We start from the raw sequence: 17,637 nt of genomic DNA on the forward strand, positions 1-17,637 counted from the left end.
ACACTTTACACTTTACACTTTACACTTTACACTTTACACTTTACACTCTACACTTTACACTATACAAGTTCGCAGCCATTAGCTCTCGATATTATTCGCGACGAAGTATTGTTCGTCACGAATAATACCGATTACCAGGTCTCACCACGTGGAGGTTGCTGCGACTGGAGACCCGGAGATAGAAGGAATCAAAGTTCCTTCGATCTCCCTCTACATAGAATATACATACATAGATGGATACTCTACATAGAGTTGACGAGCTTAATACTAAGTACGAAACCGTGGAAATCAAAGAAAGTAAACTCCCTTTGATTTCCAAAGTTTAAGTCTGCCACTGCCAAGTAATTATTTCAACTAAGAGGGTGAAACTAAATTGAAATCGTGACGCGACGCGACCATGAAACTGGACATACTGAGTCAGTCCCGTTTCCTCTTGATGGATCTGACTCGAGAGATGACGACCGGCACCTCCGAACCAGTCCTCCACACCCTGCACCCATCTAGGAGCCACGACGGACCCAACTCGCGATCCGTCTCACTGCGCTTTGGCCTTACTGCGCAGCTTGCCGAGTCCTGGACTACACCAGACGGGATACAGAGAGTAGAGGACCGATCCGGAGGCGCCGATTGTCTTCCTCTCGAATACAGATTCACCAGGAGGACGGCAACCGACCTTTCTGTCCAATCATACGGTTGATCACTACACTTATCACATGAAGTAATAGTGACCGAAGTGGAGAACGGAGTTACGAGTCCAATATGGACCTACGAACAAACCAAAGAATTGAATAACTGATTAATAATTATTTGACAGAGGACAGACTATCGTACATACATGCCTTAAAACTAACTTAAGTACATGCCTTAAAACTAACCAAACTAAGCTACCCACAACCAATACCAAGCTACGATAACTAAGAGAAACTACACTACGCAAAAATGGGAGTGACGCGAGACGCGGACGCGCGATCGCGAGATCCATATCGACCGAAGGATCGTCGAAGAATGAGCTCTCGCTCCTCGCATACCTGTTTGGGTCGCGGCCGTCGCTTGCTTGTACCTCTCGAACTAGAGAAGGGGAAGGGCGAACAACAACCGCGTGACATGTCGTGACAGGTCGATTCGAAGGTTCATTTAATTTATCAAGAAAATAATTCGTGAAACATTGATATCACAGCAAAATCATATTCCCCATCATTGTTTAAATAACATGTATTGTTAATAATTAATGTAACTATTGTCAGAAATTAATATTTAGTTGGTCCAATTGATAGATATTAAAATATTGACTAATTTCTCACGATTAATGTCACGAATGAATACTTATTCTGAACCGTAATTGTTATTAATGTTTAATCGAACACTGAATGATACTGTATGTATCACGAATGTTTAATTATGTTGGAGATATTGAGTTTTAATTGTTTCAATTGATAGATATTAAAATATTGACTAATTTCTTACGATTAATGTCACGAATGAATACTTATTCCGAACCATAATTATTATTAACGTTTAATCGAACACTGTATGGTACTGTATGTATCATAAATGTTTAATTACGTCTGTGGATTAATTGTTCCAATCAATAGATATTGAAATATAGTAAAATATCACACGATTACTTATTTAAATTTTATTCTCAACTTTTCATGTTCGGAAATATTACTTTCTCGAAAAACATTGGAATAATAATCTGAAACTCTAAAATGCATTGAATATGTGCATCTCCGAATTAATTGAATATTTACAATGCATATAGTAACATTCAGTTTTCGATTAAATATTAATAAGAATCAGGGTTCGGAATAAGTATTCATCGAACACAGTAATCGTGAGAAATATTTCTACATATATCGTTATATCTGTTAGCTGGAATAACTAAAAATTAATTTCTGACAATAGTTACATTAATTATTAACAATATTTCTTCAAGTAATGACCGAGAATATGACTTTGCTGTAATATTACACCGCGCAGACAGTGGTAGTTGCTTTTTATCCGACTTCGAAAAGGAGGAGGTTACTCAATTCAACATGTATATTTTTTTTTTCTAAAAATGTTCAAAATCATTACTAACCAATCATTAACTACATACTTTGTAATTTCAATCACCAACCAATTACGAAAAACCCTCGAGAAATGGGCTCACAGAAATGTTTGTATTCAATAAATTAATTTTCACAAAATATCAGCTTACAAGGAATAATGAGACGAAACTTTGTTTATATTTACAGTTTATCCATAGCATTCTTTGCTTCAAAAATAAAAATTAAAATGTTCGTTGCAAAAATTGAATTTCACGAAAAAGGTCTTCTAAGTTTTAAATTTTTATCTCTGAAACTAAACGTCATATGAATATGTGCGTCGTAAGCTATACATATAAAAAAGTTTCGTTTCGTCATTCCCTATAAGCTGATATTTTTTTTAGAATTCGCACCTCTACGCCTCTTAGAATTTCCAGCAAAAATCGTCTCGTGGTGAAAGGGATCGTCGGTAGTGGAAGCAGTCCCGAAATTGCGTTTGAATCCGCAATATATCGTTGGCCTTGGCGTTGTCCCTATATTCAATACGAAACAGCGACCTACATTGATTTCCCGGGACCCGAATATGAATCATCCGTCTCACGGCCGCGGGAACGCGATATCGGCCGTTTCGGACTCTCGTCGCGCGCGAGAATAACGTCAAAGCGGTGCAGATCGATGGGAGCGAAATCGAAGCATAGAAGTCGGGATCGAATACGGTAGAGCGCCGGTTCGCGCCAGCAACAGGCGACTCCTGGCTTCCTGAAACAGCTCTCTCCCGTTCGCCGGTATATGCGCCTACCGTGTACATAGACATCGCTACCTGGAAAGCTGCACGATATGCCTCTGTGATGTATTGATTGGAAGCTGGGGCTACAGGTGGCTTTCTGGCGCCTGCGCCGTGAAGGGATATGAATAAGCTCTCGTTTCCTTATTAAAATTCCCCATGAGCTCGCTGGAGTAATCGTTACCTCGGGCCGAATGTATATTCCTCGCCTCTTTTCTCGTCCACTTGCTCGTCTTTTTCCTCTACACCTCGCGCGATCATCCTTTGGCTTTGATACCAAATGATTCCGGCAGATTTAGGGGTGGGCTAAGTCTTTAAATAATGGATGTTTCGAGGATTGAATAAGGGACCGTTTTTAGCTATTCGTTGAATTAACGCGTTCATCGACCACATGTAGGTGACGGAGCTTTTCAATATGGAACTAAATAACATCATTGTGAAGGTAAGATGTCGAAGGAAATAAATCTGATTAAGATAAGTGAATCTTGATAATATTGTAAAATTGAATACGACGACAAACGTTGGATACGTAGGGTTTAATTGTCTCGAGACAAAATTTTATTCTCGTGGGAAATGTTCACAAATATTCATATTTCAATCAACGTGTTGATTTTACTTATATTGGTTAAGTTATTGTGTTTACTTGTATTAAGTTTTAAGTTTGTTATTAAGTATGGTATCAAGTGTTAAGTTTTACTTGTATTGGTTGAGTTATTGTATTTTTGAAAGGATATACGTACCTATTGGTCCAGTAGGAATAAATAAAAGAATATAATATCAAGTTATGATTTATATTAGAAATTTAAGATAAAGACTAAACAAGTGTGAAATAAGAATATCATTTATTAATTAATTGATACAAATACGAGTTTAAGTAATTGAATATACCACATTAACAGGAGGCGCCAACACTTTTTATGTACATCTAAATAATAAAGAAATAAAGCTACTACTGCCACTATTTATTCGTCAGTCATCCAATAAACGTAACTTAAAAAATGGACGAAATCTTTGAACAGATATTTCAAGTATCCAATAAAAGGATCAACTTTATCTATTATTCATCGAATAAAAATAGCTCATGCTATTCGCAAATGTATTTCTTAAAAGACCACTCGTGGTGTTGAGAACTTTGAATAAGGGATGAAGGTAAACCTCTCCGGTATCTCATTTCCTACTTCGTATTTTTCTGGTTTGCAGCGATGCTTGAAAAATATGGGATCCAGTAAAAATCGTATCTTTCCCATGGCGCTGGAGTTTTCGATCCTATGGCATGGTTCGTGCGTGACGTGTTTGTACCCGTGTTATGTGATACCGGATCATTCCACAGGTAATCGGACACTTTTTGGGCCATTCGGATTTTCCTGAAATTCGAATCGAAATTTAGCGGTATTTAAACGCACCACGAAGGATTTAAAATGAATTTTGTTTAATTGTTTTACAGCTATTTGGAGACTAATGTGATATTTTTCAGTGAATATTTATTATATAAGCGTGCCAGATAACAATTGTTTCAATGTATCCATCGCTAATAGTTAAATGAAAGTATGTCTTATACCCTAAACAGTATAATAAACATATTATTGTTTGTTTCACATTAATTATATTTATATTACGTCATGTTACATTATATTATATAATATTATATTATCAATTATATCTCTATGTTATTATATTTTTACGTTGTTCCATTTGTACATATTCTCATGCGTTTCCCTATATTTTTATTTACCATAAATGCATAAACATCTGCAGTTTTTTAATACTTTTCAGTCATATACACATGTGTATATAAGATGAGAGAAAGAAAGTCCAATCATGGAAGTAGTTAGGAGCCGTAATGGGTCAGACGTATCGTTCAGCCATCGTTACGTCTGACTCCTGCTGTCTCATTCCCCTTAAACCAAGCTCTCGACTCATTCCAGTTCCCTCAATCTAAATATAAAAATGTAGATGACCTTTCAGAACAAACTGATAAGTAACATTTACTTAAAGGACTTTGAATGGCCCTAAACAACATTAAAATAAAAAGTAATCATAAATAAGAATTCGACACTTCAACTATGGTTATATAATATTTAATGTCCAGTACAATTTTCTTTTATTAGATATCGAAGGAATTCGATAAATCGAGATTACAGGAAACTTGTAGAACAAGTTTTGAAAAGTCCTCTCCGAACTTTCATCGTCGGTGTCGTGCAAAAATGCTGTTCGCTTAACTTTGTTCCTTTTGATGGGTTCGGGAGTATTCATTGCCTGCTACTTTTCCGTCAACAAGTAGTCTAATTGAATTAGTCTCAGGACGATGGGTTGGGTCTCTTATTTCGCATTTCTTCCAATACTTTTCGACAGGGAGCCGTGAGCAAGTTTCGAGCTCTCTTTCAAAACTTTTCATCGGGCAACTCCGAAAGATCGTTTCGAATTAATTGAAATTTTAACTTTTCTGCCAAATCCAGTTGGAACGTCCCACAATGCTGGCTGAATATATTCTGTTTCGTTATGTTTCGACATTCGATAATGTTGAGTAATCGAATATCGAATTCTGTAGTCGCGATGATTTGTTATTTAGGAGATTGATGAACTTGTCGGAGAAGATTGAACAAATGTCAACATCATGTAGAATTATTATATTATATTTGTAGTATACATGTTATAAAGTTTCAATGAAAAGTATTATTTACTTATTTATTTATGTTTGTACCGAATTTCTATTGGAAACATTCTTCTACGTGTTTCTTCATGATTCGGTAGATGACTGTAGTTTGTTTTTCGTAATCAAGATGTTTCGTAATTTATTCTGTGTATGAAATATGAAATATGAGATATCAAATATGATATATAGAATATGGAATATGAAATACGAAATGTGATGTATGAATGATGAAATATGAAAGATGAAATATGAAACATGGATTATAAAATATGAAATATAGAATATGGAATATAAAATACGAAATATGATGCATGAAATATGATATATAAAATATGATATATAGAATATGGAATATGAAATACAAAATATGATGTATGAAATATGAATTATGAGATATAAAATATAATATATAGAATATGGAATATAAAATACGAAATATGATGTTTGAAGGATGAAATATGAAATCTAGAATATGGAATATAAAATACGAAATATGATGTATGAATGATGAAATATGAAATATGAAATCAAGGACAATTTTTCGTCTTTACAATATTACTATAGACGTATAAATTTGGATTAGTGGTTATGGTATCGTCGCATTAGAGTATCCAGTAAATCGGGATGAATATCCCACGCATCATCGATTCCAATTTTATCGTCTTTCCCCCAAGTGATCCGTGACCGATATTAGAATCTCAAAGCAATATAATGGCGCGTATGCACGCGTTTCCCAACCCCAACCGAAGCGGATATTGGTGGCGTTCGATTCTATGTCCCATCTTCGCCCGATACTCTGAGCATCGTATATCGCAATAGTGAATATTTGCTTCCATACCTTTCAACGCGAACGACCGCGGTTTCAGGACACTGCGAGAGATCACGATCGAGAAAAACGTACGATTTGAGCGGCCACGGTATTTCTCTTTCCACGGTGTGTCTGAAGCGTGAAACCTCTACGGGGTGTTACGACCGAGGGATTTAGGGCTTAGGGGCCGCACAGCAGGGCTGCGTTAGTAACAAACGCTTTAGTCAACGTTGCTCGAGGTATCTTCGCTAACCGTGTACTAAAACAAAATGTAGAGCTAAGCGAAACCTCCACGAAATCTTACGGCCAAAGTTCTATGTTCTGCGTCCCCGATTTTCCCGTTTTGCAAAATGAATTGTGGAGCGTGTTTATGACGTTACTCATAGAACAAGTGAATTGTATATTATTTTATGTTATGCTGTTAGAATTTGTAATTTAAATATAATAATATTTATATAGATGTATATAATGTATTTAAATCTAGAATAAAAACAACGAGAACGTACACCCTCGCTCATAAATATGTGGACACTCACTATTTTCAATGAATAATTAATATACACCATAAATTGTTACTATACAACTTTTGTTGCTAAATTTAGATAGAAAAGTTCAGAAAGAATGTTCAATATATCAAACACACTTATGGCGAAATATTACAAAATAAATGAGATATTATTACTTCGGATACAATGAAGAAAATAATAGTATACAAGTTTGGTAAAAGAAATTTTAACATTATCTAGTTATCTCTATACTTTTTACCATTACTAATGTGATATTAGAAAAAACTGTTAATAAAATATATTCGCTAATACAACATAAACGTATTGAAAGATAAGTGATATAATTGATATTAATAGATCCGCAACTTTTATTAGATATTTATTTCTATTAAGGAAGTGCCCGCATAATTCTGAGCGTGGGTGTATAATGATTGTATAATGTATATAAGTGATTTATATAATATTATTTCATAGCACTTTTATAATAACATTTCGAATAATATTTCAAATAATATCATTTCAAAAGTGCCCGGATCTAGTGCAGTCTATCCTCTAAAAAAACTAAAGAGAACATACCTAATAAAGAAGTAGCCTATAATATACAGAAGGAGCCTAATTCCACCATCTTTGCATATTCTTTCCACCCTTTCATCCTACCCCCATATTTTCTCCCAACCGAAAGAAACGGCGCTAAGCATTACTAAAGCTCTCTCTGCCTAAAAGGCGCGCTTATAGTCAAGCGCTGCTTCACGAAAAATCTCCCGATGAAGGAAAAAGGATAAAAATATGATATTCGATGGAAAAACGAGTACAATGCTTCGTCAATATACAGTTGGACCAACTAATCGATATTTATCGTTGTTACGCGGGATTTTGCCGCGATCTATCCACTGGCAGAATTGAATTTCGCATTGTCGCGAACCTGCTCCTTCAAAGATCCAGCAGCTAGCGCAGAGACATCGTTAATCGCGTTAATATCGGTTTCCAGGGGCAATCGAGCAAGGTCTGCCGTTGTACCTTACCACTTGATGACGAGGGAAGGGTCTATCTAAATATAACGTTCCAGCAAGGGCTCGTTCTGTCGAGGCAAACCTGGATAATATCGATCTCTCGACGCGCTTCTTCCTTGGCACTACCTGCTGAGCTTCCAGCTGGGTTATCCGCGGTGGAAACTCGCAAGGTACGGTCATTCGTGCTCTGAAAACTTAGGAAAATGCGATGACAACGCATGGTACTTGTTACAGAAGCAAAATTCATTGCTTGGTACAAGATTTCTATCAGCAAATACATATCTAGAACTATAACTATAAAAGGTAACCATACCTTGACGAAAAAAAGACCACATAAATTCGCAATGAATAATACAATTCCTCTTTTCAATGTTTATCTGCAACATTTTACGTTTATACATACTAGACTTACAAAATTGTCACTTGGGAGTGTTTTCCTTGTTCCAATATAAAAGGGAAGCTTTAAACTATACGCAAACAAAATTATTACACAATTGGTCGTATCCATGTTCCAAATAACTCGTAATGTTTGCAAAACTAATTCGAATAACGCGCTTTCCAAAGAGAGTAAAAGAAAGTACAAAAAACGACAACCTCAAGGCAATAATGAATTTATTTGAACTATTTTCTGGATAATAATATGTTTCGATCTTACAACTGTCCTTTTCGGGTTTTTCGAGCCTAAACCTATTTCTGCCCTTAATGTTTGTATAACTAATTCAAATTTTGCGCGCTTTCCAAAGAGTGGCTTAACCCCATCTAGCGGTGAATAGCACGAACTAAAATTCTGTTTCTATTTATTTATTAAAGGCTTCGAACCAATTCAGGTCCAATGCCCTGGTCAAGTGATACAAATCTTATACAATATATGAACTTACTACTAGTGATAACTATATGAACTTAAGACTACTTATATTTATTTGATTGTACAAAATATGTAGTGTAGTTTATGTACATGTGTATTGGAAGTGTATCTGAAGCAATGTTTGGATTATTATGATATATGTATTTCGGTGTTGTGTAGTTCGGAAAGTGTTTGAGTGATGGAAAGATAGTGGAGGCTATATTTGCAGTTTGTTATTTGTAATAAATCTAGAGATGGCCCTGAGAGCTGAAATTGAGGGCTCTTGCAGGAACTGTTCAATCTCGTAAGGTGGGAGCCACCCCAGCTGTTGTAGGTCTTTTATCAACTTCTTTCTGTGTTGGATAAAGAGGGCGCAATCCCATAGGATGTGGTTCAGGTCCTGTAAGGTATGTCCGCAGCTGCATTACTGTTTTGTGTAATGCCTACCCTCGAGAGGGAGGCAGCCAAATTGTAGTGATTACTTCTATATCTGTTGATCCAAGTCGTTGTATTCCTGGGAAAGTTTCGATTATAGAACCATAATTTCCTCTTTGATTTGTAGTATAAGCTAAAGTAGAGTGTGCCCTTATTTCCTGATTTCTGGATCCAACTTCTTTCAGAGTTGGTCCACATTGTTGTTTCGAGGTGGTGAAATAGATCCGAGCAGGGAATACGGTTGTTGGGTTAGGGTAGTCTGTGGAGGCTTCCTTCGCTGCTAAGTCTGCACGTTCATTTGCCTCTATGCCATGGTGGGAAGGTATCCATGCAAAAGCAACTTCTTTGTTGGGGTTAATGGATTGTCTGATCTGAGACAGTTGATGTTTGATTTTTATAATATATTCATTGATGTGATAATTGAATATTTTCCCATTGAGAGCTTGGAGAGCACTAAGTAAGTCAGAACAGATTAGATATTTGCAATTAGTTTGGGATGCTATTAGATTTATGGTCATGTAGAGGGCTGCACATTCAGCTGTAAATACTGATGCATGTTTGTTAAGGCTTAGTTTTTTTGTGTATTGGAGAGAGGGGCAAACACAGGCTGCTCCTACAGAGTTGGATTCGCTCATTTTTTATCCATCTGTGAATATTAATGTGTGGTCCGGGTAGAGTTCTTCTATCATGGTTTTAAATTCTTCATTCGGTGCTGGTGAATTTTGAAGTGTGGCTCCTATTGTCGTGTTGATTTCTTCTGTGGATAGTTGTGTATCTAATTCTGTGTGGCTGTAAGGTGGAGTTCCATTGATCTGGATGGTGTTGAGAAGTGGTTGAATCTCTTCCCAACATATTTGGATGGTGTGACAGTTTCGTTGCGTAAAGCGGTTTAAGAGATAGGTTGAATGTAGTTCTTTGGTGAAGTTGGCTATGATAGCCACCATCGGGTTTTTCGGGTTGCTGTACGTGGTTATTATATACTTTGATCCTAGAAATTTTATTCTGTCAGTGATGTATGGGATTTTGGCTTCTGCTAGAACCACGTTGTTAGGAGTGGATGATCTGTAACCCATTGCTAGCCTTACTGCTGATCATTGGGTTTTTTCTAGTTCATTCCGAAGTTTTATGTTTCCTATAGGTAGATACCACCAGCCTCCATATTCGATTCTGGATCTGATGAGTGCTTTGTATAGGGTTAGTAGGGTTTGAGGTTCGCAGCCCCACCATGTTCCTCTTAAACATCGTATGATTTTGTTAAGTTTTTGGCAGTGAGCAGTGATTTGTTTAGTATATAGATCAAATCGCAGGAGGTGGTCTATTGTGAGACCCAGGAATTTGACACTGTTGCTGTTAGTAGTGTGTGTATTCTCTATATGGAATTTGACTGTGCCTGGTATGATTGTTGGATTACTGAAAGATTCCTTGGTGTTCACACCACCATTGTAGGCGGTTGTTGATAAGGCGTTCATAGAGTTTGCAGAGGCACGATGTGAGTGCTATGGGTCGATAGCTCTTTTTGTCAGCCTTTAGTGTAAAGAATATTTGTGCTGTTGTCCATTGGTCTGGTATGTATTGGTTTGTGTAGTATTCATTGAAGATGTCCAGAAGGATAAGACGGTTTCTTATAGACATGAATTTGAGCATGTTGTTCTCGATTCCGTCGGGGCCCGGAGCAGATTTCGTGTTGCTAGATCCTATTGCATAGTTAAATTCTAGGAGATTGAATGTATTGTCCAGGAAATTATTGTCACTGTTCGTGCTATTTTGGATGTCTGTTGGTCTTTCTGATGCCCAGGGCGGTGATAGTTTGTTGATGGCAGTGTTTAGTGCTTCAATTTGATTTTGTGAATTATATAAAGGCGGCTTCATGTCTGTCCATTTCGCTTTAAATATTTGAACTTTTTTCCAGACATAGCAGGCGTTGGTTTGAGCATTTAGCCCACTGACGAATGTGCGAAAGGAGTCTCTTTTCTTTTTCCTCGGGATTTTTTTGGTAATGGCTGATTGTTTTTTATAGGCTGCCCAGTCCAGAAGGTTGTGCGTGGCTTTCCATTTGAGGAGCGAGGCTTTGCGTAGCCTGATGGTTTTGCTACATTCCTAGTCCCACCAAGGAACTGGGTTGGTGGGAGTGAGCTTTTTGTTACCTCGGTATATGGAAGTGCTTGTTTTTGTGGCTTCCACTATTTTTGCTACAAACTCCTCGTAGCGTGTATTGAGGGTTTTGTTTGCAAAATCGCGTGATATGAAATAATTCCAGTTTTGGTCGAATATAGCAAGGTATTTTTTCCAATCTGTACCTTTGGTTCAATCCTGTTTGTTTTTCTCGTTGTATTTTGTTTTTGGATTTGGATGACGAGCTCTATTGGATAGTGATCTGATCCTGGCGGGTCATCTAGTTGATTTGTGGTGATTAAATGGCAGATGTCTATTGATGATATGATCAGGTCGATATTGCTAGCTATGTTGCCTGGGGAGGCTGTTCTAGATTTAGTGTCTGTATTATGTATGATCAGGTTTCTGTTGTCTATTGCTTTGTGAAAGTTGTTTCCTGCTGTGTCTACCGTATCGCAGTTCCAGTCTGGGTGGTGTGAGTTACAATCTCCCAGTAGAATGCAGTTACCCTCATTCTGAAGATCTTCGAAGAATTTTTCCCATATAGGGATTTTGAGAGAGTGCCCAGGAGGTCTGTAACATGCAGCTACAGTCAGTGATGTGTTGAGGCTTAGGAGCTTGAGAATTATGACCTCCGATAGAGAGTCATTTAGTTTAAAGTGCTCCACAGTGTTGTATTGAATGTGCTTGCGAAGGAGAATAGCTACTCCTCCTCCGTTTGCATATATTCTGTCGCATCTAATTACGTTGAAATTTGGTATTTCAAAACTTTTGTTTGGTTTGAACCAAGTTTCGATGCAAACTATTATGTCATAAAAGTTGGATAAATGAATTATTTCGCTGTGCTGGCTGGATAGGCTCCGGCAGTTCCACAACAAAGCTCTGATGTGGTTCTTCTGGATTTTATTTCCTTTTGCTAGATCCATACTGCTTGAGGCTGGATGATGTGTTGGTTCTAATTATCTTTTGAGGTGTTGTAGTAATCGGTTTGGGGTTATGTACATTGATATTTCCTTTGTTGGCAAGTGCCGTCTTCATTATTTTAGTGTTTTCGTTGTTTAGTGTTTCTTTTGGAGGTGTGTTTTCCTTGTTATTTATGTTTTTTGTGACTTTAGGTGAGGTTTTGGCGGTGGGTTGTGTATTATAATGTGCTTTTGTTTCTTTCTCCTCTTTATTCCATGCGTTGCTTTTTGGTGGTGGCCTTTCTTGACCACCGAAGGTTTTCATTTTCATGACTTTTTCTTGAGTGGGTTGCGCAAGAGGTGGAAAATGTTCTTTTGTTGGCGTAATATTATTGGGTTTGAGAGTTAGGCGTTGTGCCTCTCTAACTAGTTTCCTAGCTTCCCAGATTCCAATACAGTTGTAGGCTTTGATTTTGTTAACTTCTTTCTCCCGTAGCATTACTGAACAAGAAGGATCCATGGTTTTGTGTTGGTCCTTGCAGTGTAGGCAGGTGGGATCTTCTGCTGAACGGCATATTTCAGGTTTGTGTTTCTCAGCGGCCCCACATGTCCTGCATCTAGGCCCGCTCCTGCAAACTTTGGCTGAGTGGCCAAACCTGTAACAATTAGAACATACTTTTACGGGTTCAATATAAATTTCACTTTGACCCTGTAGATATGAAATAGTTTAATGGAGTCCGGCAAGACAGTTCCCTCGAAGGTAAGCAAAACCGTCTTGCTTGGTACCCACTCAACCTTCCCAGTCTCCTTGTTAATGATGCGTCTATTGAGACGTTGTGCATTTTTTATCCTGCAAGGAGTTTCAGTATTATTAATTAGGTCTTCTAAGTCGCATTCTAGGTCAATGTTTTTTATTAGACCTTTCCTCTCAATTCTGTAGTTAGGAATAAATGCATAGATTCCTTTTAATTTAAGGCCCTCCGCTGTTATAAAGTAATTAGCTTGTTCCGCTGTTTTGAATCTAATTTCAGCAATCCATCGTCCACATGGAGTTAATTCTTCTGCTCCACTGTTTAACGAGTAGGAGGTTGTTTCCTTTGTTTGGTTCGTTATTATCTTTCTTAATATTAATTTTAACGTATGCAGGTCCTACGTGCGCTTCAGGATATTTATTGCTACTGCTTTCTTTTTTGTCTAAGGTCTTGGGGTTGGTGATTTGTTTTTTAGTTGCTTTTTCATGTAGATCAATGGAGTTAACTGACTCTGAGCTCATTTTTCTTTTTAAGGTGTTATCCTTGTTTCTCTTCGTGTAGGACACGGCCGTCCATGAAAGGCTGTCGTCCCGTATTTTGGGTGCGTCCTCTGTAGCGTCCGCCATTATGGCGTCCAGCGTCACGAAGGCCATGGGGCCCAAGGCCTATATGTGTTCGCTTCTTCCTCTAGTATTTTCTTCCTCTATTTTTACCCTTTTTTTAGGTAGTCTACTTAATGAAGAGGGTTTGTATTCCGTTCGCGGATGAAAAAGACTGTATTATTCAATATGATTTGTATTTCCGCGCACACGCGTCACCGCCCGATCCCAGAACTCGAACTAAAAAAAAAATCGAACTAAAATTCGTTGTTATTTGTTTGGCGTTTATTAAAAAAAATAATAAACATATATAGACTTTAAACCTGTGTTGGTCTATTAGTCCTAAATATATAAAAGACAATACAAAAATAGAAATATTTACATTGTTACATATAATACTTAATATTAGAAGTCATCTTAGCCTAAGTGTGTTTCTTTGTACTAGATATGTTTTTGTTCTGAGTGTAGTATGTCTGTATATATTTCTGTGTTTTATTGTATTGTTGGTGTCCTGTGATTCTGAGTGTTGTGTGTATTGTTATTTTTGATTCCTATTAAATCTGCAAGTTATTTTCTTTTAGGAACTCTGTAATTATCCGAATCGCTGTTAGGTTAGGTTCCCGTAAGAGTTCCTCTGCCTTGAAGGGAGGTGTATATCCACGCCTGTGCAGTTTCTCTATCATATTCTTCCTTTTTGGTGCATATAGTGGACAATTGCAAAGTATATGGTTGAAGTCTTGGAATTCGTGGCCACAGCCACATTTGCTGTCTTTGGTAATTCCTGTTCTTGTTAGAGAGGCAGCGAGATTGTAGTGGTTACTACGATATCTGCATACCCATGAGGTGGTATATCTTTGCAGCTTCCTATTGTAAAACCATGGTTTCGTGGATTTTTTAAAGAATTTTTCGAAGTATGTTTTGCCCTTCTGGGCACCTTCATTTATCCATGTTTGGTATGCGTTTTGCCACATTATTTCTTTTAATTTCTTTGTGAGATCGGATGGAGGTATGTATGAATATGGTGCTTTCCTGTGTTGATTTAGATACTTCTTTTGCCTTGATGTCAGCTTCATATGAAGTTTAATGAGCTTTCTGTATGGGCTTTTTCTTCAAATTCTTTTATCATTTTTTTTATTTGTATGATATTGGTGTTCGTGTTATGGTCAAACATTCTTTTATCTATTGCCTGAAGGGCACTGATAGAGTCAGAGCAGATGGCATATGATTTTTCTCTGTTTTCGTTGGCCAGCTCTATGGCAGTGCTTATTGCTGCGCATTCCGCTGTGAAAACAGAGGTGTTGATATTGAGACTGAGGGTGATTGTTCTGTTTAATTGTGGGCACACACATGCGGCTCCTGTGGTGAATGAGTCTTCCATTTTCGAACCGTCTGTAAAGATCTGAATGTGATTTGGAAATTGTGCCTTCATGATTAGGTTGAATTCACTATTGGCGATTGGGGATTCTTGAAGACTGCGTCCTATGGATGTATTAATATTGGCTTTTGCTAGTTGCGTGTGTATGTCTATTTCATTATATGGCATTGTTGTGAAAGTTTCGATGTGCTTGAGGTATTCTTTGGTTTCATTCTAGCATTGCTGTATGAAGAGCCCGTTTCTTTCAGGTTGTATGGCTGTGATGAATGAAGTGTTGAAGTGTACTAATTGTTTTTTAATGGGAATGCTGTGATTACTGTATGTTTTTAATATGTATTTGCAACCTAGAAATTTGGCTCTGTGCAGTAAATTCGGCATTTTGGCTTCTGCCAGTGCTACATTGTTTGGTGTAGATGATCTTAAGCCTAGAGCCAGTTTTTTACTGCAGTGTGTTGTATCTTTTCCAGAGTATTCCTTCGTTTCTTATTATGTGGAAAATACCACCAGCTCCCAAAGTCTATTTTTGAACGGATTAGGGCCTTGTATAGTGTCAGTAGAGTTTCTGCATCACAGCCCCACCACGTTCCTCTAAGAAACCGTATGATGTTCATTGTTTTCTGGCATTGCATATTTACCTGTTGTATGTGTTTCTCGAAGTTAAGTTGGTGGTCTATATTGATTCCCAAGAATTTTACGCTTTTACTGCTATTAATTATCTTTTTTCCGACTTGAATTTGAATATTGTTAGTATCTGATGCTGGTTTGTCAAATACAAGTACTTGTGTTTTCTCCGGTGTTAGTTCTAGTCCTAGTTTTTGTAGGTTTATTCGTACTGTATTTATGCTCCTTTCTATGGTTTCCTTGGCTTCTGTGATTGTATTGCTGGTGGTCATCAGCGCGATATCGTCTGCATACTGGAACGCTTGGGTGTTTGAGGGGAGCCTTCTAAAATGTCCTTAACATGTATGTTGTATAATAGTGGGCTGAGCACTCCTCCTTGCGGAACTCCTTTATATATAGTGCGAGAAATGGGTTGTTTTATTGTGTGAGTATTGCCAGTGATGACAATATTTCTGCAGTGTGTCCATTTTGTTATGAAATAAAGCATGTTTGTTGGAATTCCAATGCCTTGGAGTTTGGTTACCAATATCTTGTTTTGGACGTTGTCAAATGCTCCGCTTACATCTAAAAATGCTGCTATTGATTTTTTTGTATTATATTGTCCCATTTTGGCTTGTAGTATGATGTTTCCTATATTGTCCTGTACTGATCTTCCTTTACGAAATCCTGCTTGGGTGGGGTCTAAGATTCCCAAGTTTTCGCACCACCATTGGAGACGGTTGTTGATAAGTCTTTCGTAAAGTTTGCAAAGGCATGAGCTGAGAGTTATTGGTCTATAATTTTTATTAATTTGTTTTTGGATGAAGAAGACTTGTGCTTTATCCCAGTCCGATGGAATGAAGTGGTTAGTGTAAAATTCGTTGAACGAATCTAAAAGAATTAATCTGCTTGTGGTGGGAAGGTGGAGTAACATTCTGTATTCAATGCCGTCCGGTCCTGGTGCTGAGTTTGGCTTGGCTTTTTCGATTGCGTAATTGAGTTCCATAGAGTTGAAGGTATCGTTTAGCCAGTTGTTGTTGGAGTTGTTTGTATCCGGGGTTCGTTCAGGAACCCATGGTGGTGAGAGTTTATCTATTGCAGAATTTATTGCATCCTCCCCATTGTTAATTTGGTTGATGCAGTTTCCTGAGGTGTCAGTCCATTTTGTTTTGAAGACCTTCACCTTTTTCCAGAGGTAGGTACTGTTTGTTCTAGCACTTAGACTGCTGGCAAATTGGCGGAATGCTTCCCTTTTTTTGTTTTTTATTATCTTTTTAGTGTTTCCTGCTTGTTTTTTATATGAGATCCAGTCTTTAAGGTTGAGTGTGTGTTTCCATTTCTGTAGTGCTGCTTTACGAAGCCTTATGGCTTTGCTACAGTCTTTATCCCACCAGGGAACTGGGTTAGAGTGTGTCTGTTTTTTCTTATTGTTAGGTTGGGGTGTATTTTCTTTGACAGCTCTCTTTAAAAATGTTGTGAGGTCTTCATAGCGTTCTTCGATAGCCTTGGATGTGTATTCAGTCGTTAAAAAGTATTTCCAGTTTCTTTCGCAAGTTGTGAAGTATCCTTTCCAGTTTGTCTTTTTTGTTGAAATTCTGTTGGTTTTACGATTGTATATATATTTTTTTGTTTGATAGGATATTTCAATTGGGTAGTGGTCAGATCCTAATGGATCATCCAATTGTTGTGTATTTATCAAATGAGCTATTTCTGGTGTTGTGATTATTAGATCTATGTTGCTTGATATGGAGCCTGGTGGTGCTATTCTGGATTTTCCTTTCTTGTTGTGTAGGAATAGATTTCTTGTTTCTATTATATTGTGTAGGTTGGAACCTGCTGAATCTGTATCGTTGCAGTTCCAGATTTTGTTGTAGGCGTCGAAATCTCCTAGCAGGGGGAAGCTTCCTTTTGATTGGAGCTCTTCTATGAATTTTGCCCATACGTTTGTTTTTAGGTTTCGACCTGGTGGTCTATAACAAGCTGCAATGATGATTGGATTTTGTAGATCGTTTAATTCTATTATACTTGCATTGGAGTAAGCATCTTGCAGTATAGTGTCCTCGATAACTTTGAATTTGATGTCATTTTTTATTATTATGGCTACGCCTCCTCCTCTTGTGTTGATCCTGTTACATCCGGCCCTGCCGGTGTCCCTTTTCATCGACCTCGCATTGCGAATAGTTAAGATCAGATACTTTTAGGAATGCGCTTGACATACGATTCGGAAACC

This window comes from Hylaeus volcanicus, chromosome 5 (genome assembly GCF_026283585.1).
Source record: "Hylaeus volcanicus isolate JK05 chromosome 5, UHH_iyHylVolc1.0_haploid, whole genome shotgun sequence".
Lineage (NCBI taxonomy): Eukaryota > Metazoa > Arthropoda > Insecta > Hymenoptera > Colletidae > Hylaeus > Hylaeus volcanicus.